Genomic DNA, 15,237 nt, shown 5'->3' on the forward strand with positions numbered 1-15,237 from the left:
TGTGCTCGGACATGTAGGACAGACAGACCCACGCGTCAGGACTACTTCTGCCCACAATTTGGTTGGTTTTAAAGCTCGGATGGGCAGTGGTTCCCTGAGCTGTATGACTGCTGCAAGTTATTGGGCTTTGCTACTAAGCAAGTAAGAAATGCCACTGAACAAGTGACGAAATATGCAGCTGAGCAGAGGATTTTTCATTATAAATGCACTTTTGCCCTGAACTTGTTTTATGTTTAATAATTAAGCTAAGTGTGCAAGAATAACAAACCATTTAGCAGAGTTAAGAAAAGATTTCACTCTAACATGCTATTAGATCTTCAAGAATTCAGAGGACTTTACTCACTGTTTAAATATTATAAGTAAAATAAGCTTCAGACATCTTTGAAAAGTGACTTAAGTGTTCCTGCTGTTAAAAAAAGACATGCAGAGGCCAGCGACACTTGAAGATTATGTCTGAACTGCAGGCATGAATGCTGACCCCAAACCATATCATTAGTGTAAGGTAGCTCACTAAGGAAAGGAAAGCACCGAGTCAGGGTTCTTCTAGAGACATAAAAAAGCAGTTTCTTGACTAGACATTAAACAGAAAAATGTTAGCCCAGTTCTAGACCACAGTAACAGTCATCAGTACTCAAACACAAAAGGACAACACACAAGGTTTTGTGAGCAATAACATAAAAACAATATTCCAGCAGGGCTGAACTAGGATTGCTCCCGCCATCATGCAGTCATCCTCTGCTGTGGATGTGAGGATGGTTCCCTTCAAGAGGCTTCTCTCCTATTATTAAGTACAGTCATTAGGAAGAAAAAGATGTGAAGGAGTAGAAGTATTAGAAGTAAATAAATACAAAGACTCTAAAAACCAAGGGCACTAAAAGTCAGGGAGAGAAACAGAAAGAGCTGTGAGGCTGAGCAAGAACGTGGAGACAGCAGTCTGTGAGACATTCTCAGGATAAACTCTGAAAGCTTTGAGGGATCAGTTACTGTTTCATCTAGACCAGGATTCAGAACAGAAGGGATGCCCATTTTGGAGACTGCATATACTCATGGGCTTGGGGTAAGGGAAATATACAATTGCTCCAGCAGACAGAGCACTGAAGGACAACAGCTACGTGAATAATGGTACTCACCAGGTGTGATTCCAGCATCACTTAATCCCACATAAGGACAGGCTGCTGCCTGACAATGGTAGCAACAGAGTTTGGATGGCAAAATGATCAGCTCATTCTGCAGAAATGCACAGGAAGGTAGGGAACAGCCTGGGTGTCGGACACCGATGGTTTCAATGGGTTAGAGTGATCATGAAACTACATCCACAGCCTCTGGGTAAAGCAGGGAAATGCCTGCAGCCTTGTGCTCTGTCCACAGGACCTGAAGCGATCCACAAAGCTTGAACCACCAAGAAATAATGCAGAAGAGACATGGAGAAACTGCATTCCTTAAATGGCTGCTATGTGACAGTCGGCACTCCAGATAAAGCCAAATCAGGCTATGAGATCAATCGCTCTGCATACTCTATTACCTTGCTGAGACCGCTCTGAGCTATTTGGATGTAAAGAGATGCCAAAAACCCTGCAAAGGTGTTGCATAGATAATTCTTTTGTCACCCTGGGGAGGGCACCATTGGCAGACGCTGAAACAGCTGGGGGTCAGAAAAGGAACTTCTTGATTGATGTTTCATACCTCTGAGTTGCTTTGTCCTTGAAATGTTCCTTGAAAGTTGTATGTTGAAGCTGTTCCATGTGTTAACATTTCATTTTCATGTTCTATTAAAAAAAACCCAAAACACCTCACCTCAGCTCTGTGATCTAGGTCTTAAGTTTTAGGTTAGTTTCTCATTTGGGTACAAAAGGAAATTGAGTCATATCAGCCTGTTCAAATGAACTTTCAGATCTTGCTTTTGCTTCTTACTTTGTCAGCACATAGTTTGCCTTGACCAGGCAGTAAGAATAAAGGTTGAAAGAGAAATGCATATATATTCATCAGAGATCCAGGTCAAGACTAGCATCACAAATAGACTTTAAGGAAGGAAAGAACCGGGCATGTCTGGTTCAACATTGGGAGAAACAGAAGACAAAGAAGAAAGGTGAAGATTTAAATTATCAAGAAGAGAAAATGAAAGAGGAGGAGAAGCAACAGCTGAGAGAAGAAGAACAAGGCCTGTTGGGTGTTCAGACATGGGATGAATCTCCTTGGAAGTGCCACTGACTGTGCCTATGCATGGGTGTAGCAGATTTCCTTTAAGCAGGGGCTAGATCCACAGCAGAACTCTAAGTTCTTGGTTTCATTTAATTTCGGCATGATTTCCTCCGCTTTCTGTGTTACTTTGTAAGAAAATTTTATGTTTGCCAGTCGGTATAATAGCAACCAAGGTTTCACATATGAACTTGAGAGCTCCATTCTCTCTAGGAACAACCATAAAACTGTGCTACTTTGTGTTATTGAACAAGTTTTCAGTTTTAGCTACTTCCAACCTAGGGTCATAATTGCTGATAATTTTAATTATTTATTAATATTAAACCGTCTATTGCTAGTTACTTATAAGAACTGAGCTACATATAGGTCAGAGTCATAAACAACAGTAAGATAGGGAATACCTGTGTTATATTTTAGCATACTGCTTTTTCTGTGATTGCAGATGCAATCACAGTTCTTGCTCTGTCACTCCCGCTCTGTTAGACAGGAGTCACAGGTGCTGGAAAGTGAGCAAATCATAGTCCATGGTTAGTGAACTTGCAGGATAATCCCTTTAATTTGCAAATCCCACTGACCCATGCAGCATGAGGAATTTAATAACTTCAACTAGTAAATGGTCAACAAGGTTAGCAGGAGATTTGAGATTCTTGGACTTATTCTTCTACTTATTCTGTTGCAGGTTTGCTTGAGAGGTTTCTCAGGCTTTGTTTGTCAGGATGGAAGAGGCTATTTGCCTTCTCTGTTTATTAGAAACAATAACGTAGTTGCCTCAGTCATACCTATTTAATATGCCTCAAAAGTAGACATTATGGTTTATATAAGTAGAAGTAATATATCATGGGTTTCTGTGGAGGAATTTGGCAAAGTATATCAGAGGCAGGCTATGACTTGCCTTTTGAAACAAAACTGTTATTTCTTTGGTTTGGTGCAAGGAGATGAGACTTATTATTACAAGTTCAGAAGCTTGTCATTACTCTCCTGTGCTGGTACATACCAGTTTAGAGGTAAGTTAGACAATTTATGAAATAGTTATATCCTACTATTTGGTCTAGTTGCCCTCCAAAACTGGTAGAGGTTGTTGCTGCTGTACATGATTCCAGAAAATTGATAATGCTGGCTTTAAAGTGCCATTGTACTTGGGGCAGCTGCAAAGCGCCACATGTGAGTCAAGGATCTGGCACTGACAGCATAACCTTTTCCTGGTCTCAAAGACTTTCCTTTCTTCTTGAACATGCTGCCACCCATTCTCCTTGTCAAACTTAATTCCCTTTGTTTTCAGCCCCACAGCTTTTCTCAGAACTCTGTGTTTCTAGGGCTAGCCCCACACAATGCAACTTTACCCCATTTTTCATGTTCTTCTGCTTGATAGTCACAACCACAGAGCCCAAATTTTTCTTTGCTGATACTAATATGCAGAATTAACAAGCCTCTGAGGGAATTAGATCCCTGCAACAAATGTTTGCTTGACACAGAGCTGGGCAAGGCTTAATGTTTATTAAACTAAAAAGCAATTAGAAAGAAAACACATAAACCAATTAACTTATGTAGGAAAGCAGAGATCCTCACTGCACTGATAGCAGTTTTCAGTGAATTACAGGAAGCATGGAGGATGCCCAAAGCACAGAGATGGTGCTTTCAAGATGGGGTGGAGAGGTTGGTTTTGGGTTGTTTTTCCAAATTCCCATTGATCTTAAACTCCCAGAGATCTTGCAACTGTGTATTTGTGACCATCTCCTACAAAAATGAGCCTTACCTTTACTGAGGAAAGTTTCCCATTTTTCTGGAAGAAAGGTGCTGCTCATGTTCTGGATGGAGTTGCAGAGAGAGCACTAGAAGACAGGGACTAGGACTTTGAAAATAAAAAATGCTTGCATTTGTCAGGAAATTAGTTTATAATTTGATGATTCTAGAGGCATCACCCAGTTTCGTCAAACCACACATCCCAAAAAGTCCATTTACTAGAAAAACAATGACCAAAAACGATTTTGAATCAGCTTTCTAGAACCCAACCGATGAGCAAATCAGAAAAAATGGCTTAGCATTTATTTTTACTGGGAGGGTGTGGGAGGAGTGGGAATCAATATTAATAGTACGAAATCTGAGATATAAAAGAAGTTTAATATCAGTATGAAGCAGAAGACCTAGAGCATCTCCAATATATAGTGGTAATATTTCATGCGATTCTCAGTGGTGGAAACTGGACTGGTTGTCAAAGTAGAAGATTTTTTAGTTCCTATCACTAAATAGAGATTCAAATACAAAACCTATGTTGCAGGCTACCAGCCTTTTACAATTTAATTTCCTGTGGGATTTCCAAAGATGCCTAGAGATGCAAGAGTGAATTTGAAATTTGAATATTTCAGCTAGTGGATGCTACCGCAGAAGTTGCTTTCTTCAAGTCCCTGGAAGAAATGACAGGGCCAAGGTTTGGAAAAACTGCAGTGGGGCAAATCCACAAGCAGAGGAAACTCCAAAGCTGAGGCCATTTGTGCAGTGGACTAAGTCCTGTATTTACAAAAACTGACTCTCTCACCCTCAGAGTGCCTTGTCCATAGCATCGCCACCATTTGCAGAAAATACAACAGAGAAAAAAGCAGTTCTTCAACACTCAATGATAGAAGTGTCTTAGGAGGCAAAGCGTTGTGCAGACAAGAATAATCTGAAGATATTTAAAAAGAGATACTCATCATGTCCTTAAAGTATACCTCCTCTCTGCCCTGCCTTGGAAAAGGTTGTGTTGACTTCTTCAGAGATGCCAGTAGCAACGGGGAATGAACCTATGTGCTGGCCAGTCCATCACCTGTGGTAAGACCAGCAGTTCCAGCAGACCCCTACATTTCTCAGGACAGAGTTGTCATTTTATATTCTAACCACAAATATCACTGGCATCATCAGATCTGGAAACTCAATGTTTTAATGAAAGATTGCCAAAGTTACTGAAAAAACTTACTCTACTGGGGTGTCTCTCTAGGTCTCGGGTTTCTTTTGGGTCTACAGCACCCTGTTCTTCCTCTTTTCAGGAGGAGGTTGCAGACTTCTTAAATGACAACAGTGATTACCCCAGCTGCTCTGACATAAATCTAGACCAGCACTTCTGCTCCTTCTAGTGCTATAATGATAGGTAGCGACCGCAGCTTTCTTACAGAAGGCTATTTCTTTACAGGAAACAAAAAATGGCCTTTAAGAGGAAAGACATTTAAATCAGTAAAGCAGACTCTATGCTTATTTAGATCTTACCCAGCTTTGCTATTTGCTGAAATGTGAGGAACCATTACTTGAGAGCACGTCCCAAAGCAACTTGGAAAGGCTTTTTGCTCACTATGTCGGATAATATCTTTAAAGTTCTATATATTATACATATTACTAAATAATTCAGCCACATTCAGCACTTGGAAGATGAAATAACAATGTAATTTCTGCTGCCTTTTTGCTAATTGGTAAATCTCTGTGCTTCCATTATACATGCTGTTTGCAGGAATGAAATAAAATGAATGCCATGCCGTATGTCTGTTTGTACCCCATACCCTCAACACATGGCAAAGAGAATATGTACAACCAATCAAAATGCTTTCATACTAAAATGATCATGATCCTAAGTACCAACAAACTGTCTACATCAATTCATTCAACAGCTTTCACTGTTTCTTTGTTTTCTCAGTTCAAGGATTTGAGCAATTACTGTAATTGTAAGAACATTTCTACCCTAAAGCATAGATGGGCCATGAAGCTAATTAACATACTTAAAGCTAACTCTATGAAAATGACATATGTGATAGGTTCCAAATGAACTGTTTAGCAGAGTCCTGTTGGACTTATCTTTCCATTGTAACAAAAATAGATTGTAGAGCAAGAGATTGGGATGGAGGGGAACATTTAAAATGAAGTGATTATCTTAATTGCTTTTCTTTCAACCACCAGCAGTTCTCAGAAGTGAAGGATGGGAGAAGCCTTTGTTAATGAAGAAGACACAGGGAGGAAATTGTTTTTGTATGTTCAACCTGAGGTTACTTTATAAAATCTTTACTCAACTACCAATCATTTTTGACTGACTGAAACTCAAATGAGTACAAAATGTCACAAGCTTGAAACTTGAGTATTTTAATGCATCAGTTGCCAACTGAAGAGAGGCATGGAGAGGGGGAGTCAAGAGCAATGAGAAAATCCTTCTATTCCTAATATTGTCCCACTGTAGGCAATCAGTCTTGGCTTCAAAGAGGTGGGAGAGGGCTACCTTTAAAAGCAGAAGGGGATCTTTAGGTTTCAGCAATTACCTCCCTTTGGGGGTAAAGGCAGCTTGTCTTCTAGTGCTTTTACTCCACTTCCCATGGGAGCCTGCAGGGGTTACTGCGTGGCCAGTGCTCCTGAGCTCCAAGAAGATTCTTCTGTTTCTGCTTATGGCTTGAAAGTCTCTGAGCAAACATGGTGGAGCAGAGATTAAGAACCTGCTGATCTTCATCCAAAAATTCAGTAGGGGAACATCCCCGGATCCAGGAATAGCCTTAAATCCATGCAGTCCAGCACAAATATAACACTTGCTAGTGATGCACTCCTTTCCCGAAGAGCAGAGGGAAAGACCGAGGCCTGTGGATGAAGAGGACAGACTGCCAGAAGCACCATAGCTCTTGAGCCCAATGGGAGGAATAAAACCCTCCGTGATGTTTAGAGATTGAGGAGAATGTTCAGCCCCAGGGACAAGGACTAGAAAAGGGGGGTAGAAAAGTCCTTAGAATCAGATAAGACAGCTGAGAAACACTCAACAGTTTAAAAAAGGAAAAGGTGAATCAAAATAAAGTTGAATAGCAGGGCTAGGAAAATTAAGTTTGCTAAAGAAAGGAGAACTTTGCCTCTTTCATCCCCACATACAGCAGGAGCCAGGATTTGACAGTGCCCACATTGGACTGCTGCAATTCTGAAAAGGCATCTGTGGTAGTATGCATATGGAGGTTCATCCACAGGGTAAATATTCATTCTGGAAAGAATTAAAACGAGAAGCTGATGTTTCTTTAATCACAGCTGGTGGGCTACTAACGTCCTTGCAAACCTGCCTGACTAATTTCCTATTGTGCAGTGACAGTGTTGTCAGCCGGCTGTTCGTACAGACCTCAGAGGGTACAAACCTTTCTGTAGGGAGATGCAGTCTGGACTGTGAAGTAATTGAAAGGGCCTGAAGTCCTTGCTCAGCTCCCATTTTAAATACCTAGAATAGGACTAGCTCAAGCCAACTCAGGTTTTATAAATCATAATGCTTTTAGATATGTTCCCTGTATACCTTTGAGATAAATAGAAGCCAAAAAAACAGCACAGGCATTTCTCTGCCTTATCTACTATTTCTTTCTCACTTGGAGGTCCATCCCCTGTTCATATAAAAGCCTTCTGGGTGGTACTGGCCTTAGCATCCTACAGCTGCCTTCCAAGGATGACGGAGCAGGCGGCTGTTTCCCCAGGGCTATCACTGACCCATGCTGCAGATTTACGGCCCATAGTGTTTTGCTTGTAGGATAACTGCAGCCACACACACCTGCATGAGGAGATTTTCCATGATCCAAATACCACACTTATTTACCTACTCCCACCACAGGTAACATCCCTTCAGCAGCTATTTACTCACTATGAGAAATAAGCTCAGGAGGAAAATATTCTTTTCAAGAGGTCATACTTTTCCTCTAAGCAAATCCTGACCTCTTTGGAGGTTTATTTTATTCAAATCTGAGAGAGAGAAAAAGTTGCCTTAAATATGATTAATAATTTGATCTAAATTGCAGACGAAATTCAGGAAGGGAGTTTACCTACACGTTTCAAAGGTACAGAGATTGATGTGTTTCAGTTGTACATTTTCAATGTACAAAATAGCAGAAATAATTGTAGCAGAAATAATTGTAGTAGAAATAAGCATCTTTAAAACATTATGTTTATCTGTAAAGCTGAAGGCCTAATTAATCTAAAAATTCAAAGTTACATTTCTTTGCATCAGAAGATGTAAACTCTCAAAAATAAATCCAGGGATTATGTCCTCAGTTGAAAGGAGGACAGTGAAAGAGGCAATTAATGCTCTTACTTCTTATTCTTTTTCACTAAGCATGGTATTAGGCATGACTGTCAAACTGGTGTTAGCAGCATCAACCAGTTGTTACCTATGAGAAGCTAAAAATTAATTGATTTTAAAGGTTGCTTGTTAGATCCTCCTGATACTTGAAAACCCTCCTGATTAAAAAGTGAATAAATAGCAGGTTTTTCCTGTTTGAGCCTTGGGGATTTTTTTGCTTTGCATGTTCAAATTTAACAGTTTGAATAAAAATAAGGTTGTATCAAAATCCAATTTTATTTTCCAAACTAAAGCTCTTTGGTGCAATCCAAACTACCAGTTTAAGGAATTTTACAGTCTTTTAACTCCTTCTTTAAAAACGTGGCTTAAATTCTGAAGTGTGGTGGGTTCATCCTGGCTGGCAGCTAAGCCCCCACCCACTCACTTGCTCAGTTCCCCCAGAAGAAAGGGGGAGAGAATCAGAAGGGCAACAGAAGAAAACTCATGGGTCAAGACAAAGACAGTTTAATAAGTGAAGAGGAGGGGTGGAGGAGGGGAAAAAAAAATTAAGTGATGCAAAAGCAATCATCACTCACCACCAGCAGACCGATGCCCAATCAGTTTCTGAGCAATGGCTACTTTGGAAAAACTCTGCCCCTCCGAGTTTTACTGCTGACCATGATGTTATATGGTATGGAATATCCTTTCAGTGAGCTCAGGTCCGCTGTTCCAGCTGCACTCCCTCCCCATCTCTTGCCCACCCCCAGCCCACCAGCTAGAGGGGCAGACTGGAAAAGCAGAGAAGGCCTCAGTGCTGTGCAAGCACAGCTGAGCAAGAGCTAAACCACTGATGTGTTATCAGCACTGTTTTGGTCACTAATCTAAAACACAGCATGGTACAGGCTGCTATGGAGAAAATTAACTCCGTCCCCGCCAGACCCAATGCAGAAAGGAAAAATGCAATATTGAAGCAAACAGTTGAAACATTCTGAAAATGTAACAAAATACGAATATTTTCAAAAAGAAAGCTTTTGTCTGGAAAAATTAAAAATTAAAATTTTAGAAGTATGTTCAGAAAGCTTTTCTGGAATGTGGATTAATCCAGAAAACAATCTTTCTACGGTGCAATTTTCATCTGAATGAACCATACTTACTTACGTAATAAGGACTTAATATTTTTGCAAAAGCATCTGACTCTAGTGGCAAAAATCTCTCTTACTGCTTGTAGAGGAAGGCAGGGGCAGAGTGGGGTGAGTTTCAAAGGCTTTGGTCACTGGAAGATGGGGCATATCAGGTGAGCGAGGACCTCAGGTGTAAGGGTCAAACACAGCTTTGAAGGACCACTGAAGAGGGGTTGGCAGGAGTAAGTGGCAATCAGTTAGGAGCACAGCTCCTCAGTGCTGGGTCTGATATTCTTCAACATCCTCACCACGAGCTGCATAACAAGACAGAGTGTTGCATATAACACCGAATGGGAGGGAGCAGAAATATGCCAGAGGTCAGGGTTGCTATTCAGAGGGACCTCAACAGACTGGGGGAATGGGCCAGCAGGAATCTTACGAGGATATTAATAATAATTTGAGGGTGGTGCAGCTGCGGGCCAGGAGCCCAGAGAAGGCATATGGATTCTCTGTCCTTAAAGATTTTCAAAACACAGCTAGACACAGTCCTGGGCAGCCTCATCTAACTTTGAATTTAGCCATGCTTTGAGCCAAGGATAAGACTAGATGACCTCAAGACATCTCCTATGATCTATTTTTCTCCTATGATTCTGTGGTTTTAACTCATCTTAATACTGCAGAGGTCGATCTCCCTTCCACATCTTTACTTCATGTTCACAGCTTTGCGAAGGTTCAAGTTACTAAATCTGGTTACTAAATATAGTAACTAACTTGCAGCAATTATTAATGTGGAACATTTAGTAACACAAATCTAAATTAACATTTGCTCCTACACACATTCTGACCTCCAGGACAAGATTTTGTCTTTGCTATTATTTTATCAGCTCAGAGTTTTTCTGTTACAGCAAAAATACCCCTTGACATTAAAATACGTGAAACCACTTGCCCTGGTTTCAGGTGGGGTAGAGTTAACTGTCTTCCTAGTAGCTGGTACAGTGCTATGTTTTGGGTTCAGTATGCGAAGAATGTTGATAACACACTGATGTTTTCAGTTGTTGCTCAGTAGTGTTTAGACTATAGTCAAGGATTTTTCAGCTTCTCATGCCCAGCCAGTGAGAAAGCTGGAGGGCCACAAGAAGCTGGGAGGGGACACAGCCGGGGCATCTGACCCAAACTGGCCAAAGGGGTATTCCATACCGTGTGATGTCATGGCCAGTATATAAACTAGGGGGAATGGGGGTGGGGGGATCGCTGCTCAGGGACTAACGGGGCATCGATCAGCAGGTGGTGAGCAATTGCACTGTGCATCATTTGTATATTCCAATCCTTTTATTATTACTGTTGTCACTTCATTAGTATTATCATTATTAGTTTCTTCTTTTTCTATTCTATTAAACCGTTCTTATCTCAACCCACGAGTTTTACTTCTTTTCCCAACTCTCTCCCCCATCCCACTGGAGGGTGGGGGTGAGTGAGCAAGCGGCTGCATGGTGCTTAGTTGCTGGCTGGGGTTAAACCACGACACCACTTTGGTCCAACATAATCATTATTTTTTTCATTTTAACTTCACCAGTAACTGCAGTGGTTTCACACTCCTACACACTTTTGTAAAAAGTGTTGTTATGGTGATGTATTTCACATGCTGTATTTTTCCATATGCCTCTGTTACCACTTTTTTCTGTGTCCCTTGCATAGTTATCAGTATGCCCCTGAGTGACCAGTCTGGGGCATTTAACCAAGGAACAGCTGAGATTTTTTCTTGCAGATTCATTTTTGTCTCACAGATTGGCTTTACTTATTTGCCCGTGAACTAACTGCTAGCTGTCTCATTCCACTTGTCAGGTCTTTCATCTGTTCTTGTGATTTTGCTGTTTCCTGTACGTCATATTCATTGAGGTGAAAAGTTTGCTGGTGTGGTTTGCCAGCCTTGTTTATCCTCCACACCCCACTGCTGCATTACAAAGAGCTAAATCTCTCCTAAAGCACCCGAGAAGGCTTAGCCTTTCAAATTGCTTAATTGACTGAACATTAATACTGCTCCGTGGAAGAGGTATCAGCTTGGGTTTGCAGTCTGCTGTTAGTGGTGGACAGAATGAGAAATCCACTTTCACGTGTGATTATTTTTTGTTATTTTATTTGTGACTGAGTTTCCAGGTCGATTATTGTTGAGACAAAGTAAAATGCATGAAAGTGTGCAATATCCACTCAGCAGCCCTCAAAGGAGCATACTCTGAATATCAGAGCAGCGTTACAGTAAATTGCCTTTTTATTTATTACAAGATTGCATACAGAGGGGATAACAGCAGAGCTAACGAGACTGTACATATATATGGGTTACATCAGTAATGAGAAACAGCTATGCTAATTAACTCTGCTCCCTAATGAAATTACATTCATGCAGTGAAAGATATTTATAATAAAGTCAATACTAAACCAAAGTATATCAGTTTCTAATTCCTTCACTATGGCAGGGTGGCATAAACAACATCATGAACATCACAGAACAGTAATCATTGACAGAGAGGAACGGGGACTTGGTGTCGGTAGGCTGAGGTTGTTCCAGTTTCCACCAAAGAGAACCATAGCTTCCTTCCTTCACCCCTTCCTCTCCCCCAGACATGCAGATTGGTAAATTAGTGAACTGTTATTTCTCACTTTTTAAGTTAGTTTTGGAAAAATATCTTGATACATTAATTTGCACATGTAAATTCCTTAAAAGCAACGTAAGCTCAAAATGTAAGCTTAAGTAGAAGAAATAAAGCAGCATTTTTTCCCACTGAGTTCACAATTACTTTTGTGATTGAGACAGTTGTGACAAGGGCTGCTGATGCTTCCATTTTGCCCTGTAACTTTCAGTCAACTTGCTTGCTGGTCCGTCCTGGGGACAGTGACATCCTCTCCATTGTTGCCAGCTGGATGTTGACTTGGCCATGCCTTCTCATCTCAGATGGCAACCCATGTTGTTCTACCTGGCCAGCCCGGTCCGTCCATGCTCTTTCATCCTGTTGGTGAAAACAGAGGTCAGCTTTGGAGCCTGGGGTAGCTAGCAGTTGTCCACTGGCCATAGACTCTGGTGGCAAAAGGCAATGTGTCTATATGGTCTGTGTGAGTGGAGGCTTCCAATGTAGTGGGTGAATTTCATCTGACAGAGACCCAGATGCAGGCTCTGTTGCAGCATCAGCTCTAGTGGCAGTACCAGTGGGGTCCTCTGGAGCTTCATGGGCTGTGGGGACAGGTGATGCTGCAGGGGTGGTCAGCACAGAGGCCAGGACCTCCTCAGTCATTAGGCCATGGATGATATCCAATGGAAGAGAGGTTGAGGTGAGCCCACATACGGGTGGGTTAAAAGATGGCATTTTGGTCCGTGGATGAACACTGGGGGAGAGGTAGATAGCCGAGGCAAACGCAGTCAGCACAGAAAATGGATGGTTTGTTGCCTGTTGCTTGGAATGCTGACCACGGAGATAAGACAGCTGAGCAATACTGGGGAAGGACGAGCAGCAGGCTGTTGCACAGCACAGCTGTGTGCATGATTGGTGCGTGACTGCTGGATGATGACAATATGACGCATGTACAAAGTCCATGAACCAATAGACAGGGTGGCTATGGCTCATGCAGCACGCCTGGCCAGCGAGCGCATGCGTCATAGGCTCCCTGTGTTACAATCAAGGTGTGTTTTGGCACCCGCTGGCCACGTGTGCCAAAACCCATTCCTCTGCAAATGTATAAAAACCAGGATTTTTCTGAAGAGCATCAGGCTGGTGTATGGCAAGGCCACTGTTGCCTCTGTGGGGACACCCATGTAAAGCTGGCACCTACCAATTGCTGGGCTGAGCTTGTGGTGCAAGATGGCACAAGAATGTATGGATGGTCCATCTTCCTCACAGTCCTCGGGTCAGTATGTTAACTTGCTTTACAAAATACCCTTAGTATAACGCACATCTGTAATTAATAAATGCTTGCTTTTTCCCCTTACAGTCAGTGTGTGTGTGTTTGCCTTCTTGGGAATCCTCCAAACCACCCTAAAACACACAGTTTATTCCCAAGTGGTGAGCTGAATTCTTACAACTGCACAAAGCATATTCCCATAGACCAGTCCCACGAATTATTGTCTGCCATCTATTCCATGAGCATCTCCTTAATATTGTTGTTCAGATGCTCTGCTAGTTCTTGGCTTTGAGAATGTCCTGGTTTTCCATGAACCAAGCTGAGCTGAGGTCACAAATACTTTAGTTCTTGCATGACTGGAGTAATGAATTGTGTTCCATCATGACCCTGCAATACAACAGGGGCTCCAAAAGTGAGAAAGATGTCAAGAAGCTGTAGAGTCATCTCAGCTGCTTTTTTTGACATAAGTGGACAGAGAACAAAACATTTGGTGATGCTGTCCTGCTACACCATTATCCACTTCAAGCTGCCTAGACACAAGGACTGCATATTGTTAAAGTCAATTTGCCTCCATGCTAAGCGCTCCTTGTTGAGAACAGACCAACAAACCATTCCAAGTAGTGCCTTCTTTTTTCTTGGCACGCTACACAGAAGCATTTGAAGTGCTCAACAGCATCTCTGGTGATGTTTGCATACTTAGATGACAAATGTTTCGCCACAAGGTCATGACCACCATGACAACTAGCCATATGTGCTTTTTTGATGATATACGTATCCTCGATGCTCAAATAATATGTCTTCTTTTGTCTGTCTCCTCTTAATCAGCTTCTCAGTGTCTCCACATTGTAGAATTTCGTATCTGAAATGAGAGAAATAGCAAGCAGTTTATTAACAATAATGCTGTGTATCTAAATGGGGAAAGCAGTGATGTATACACCTAGAGTTAAAAAAACAGAAAGAGCAGAAAAAGTAGGTTCTCCGTACCTAGTTTGTAAGCATATAGTATTCATGTTTTGACTTTGACTTGGGATTCTGTTTTGTCTTTTTTATTTCAGCAACAGGTGTACAATGTTCTGCTTTTGGGATCATGTACTTGGAGCATTTCTTATACTTTTTGTATAGTTCTTCTTTAAATTTAACTTCAAAGTCCTGAGGGATCTTCAGGAATGATTGCTTAGCAAGGAGAGAAATCTGATTCAACTCCCTCCTTTTATGTACAACTGCTCTTGCACCAATTTCTGACATATGGTACAGTCATATTGTAAAACCAGTCATATTGTAAAATTACTGAATTCTTCATCCATTTCTCAATATGACTTCCAGATATTTTGCAAAATGACAGAAAATAGTAGGCAGGTATTATGCAAAATATCTAATCACTAGCTTTTTGAGCTTATTAGCTTAAAAGCCAACAGAAAGAGCTGTTTTATTTAATTTTATTCCCCAAACTGTACAAAACCACACAGTATATTGTAGAGCAAACTACATATCATATTTTCTAAAATAAAGGCTCTTGTGAGGTCAACTTTACTTTGTAAAATTTGCAGCTGTTTTAAATTTTTTGTTCCATTGGATTGATATTTGAAACACCTGACCTTCCCCACTAGAACAATAGTGACAATAGTTCACGTTTTGTGAAATACTAGAAACCATTAGGCATTTCAGGTCATGACCAAGTAAAGAATGAAGTCCAGTGGTGTAATAAAATGGCCATTATTTTCTGAAATGCCTAAACCCAGTCATTTTATGTGGCTGAAGCTGTCATTTTATGAAAGAACTGCAAATTTCCAATTTTTTTTTTCTTTTTCAAAATAGCTGCTTTCACAGTATCATCATAATATATACAGACTGTCTGCTGTTTGGGTTGAAACTTCTGAAGGCCAGTTTACTGGAGAGATGTTTTTATTCTTGCAAGCTGAATTTAACACACAAACTGCTGTTCATTACGTGAAACTTTGTGGTGCTATTTCTAGTGTATGGACACCTTTCATGTCTTGAGCAGATCCTGAT

This window comes from Accipiter gentilis, chromosome 14, assembly GCF_929443795.1.
Source record: "Accipiter gentilis chromosome 14, bAccGen1.1, whole genome shotgun sequence".
NCBI classification, from domain to species: Eukaryota; Metazoa; Chordata; class Aves; order Accipitriformes; family Accipitridae; genus Astur; species Astur gentilis.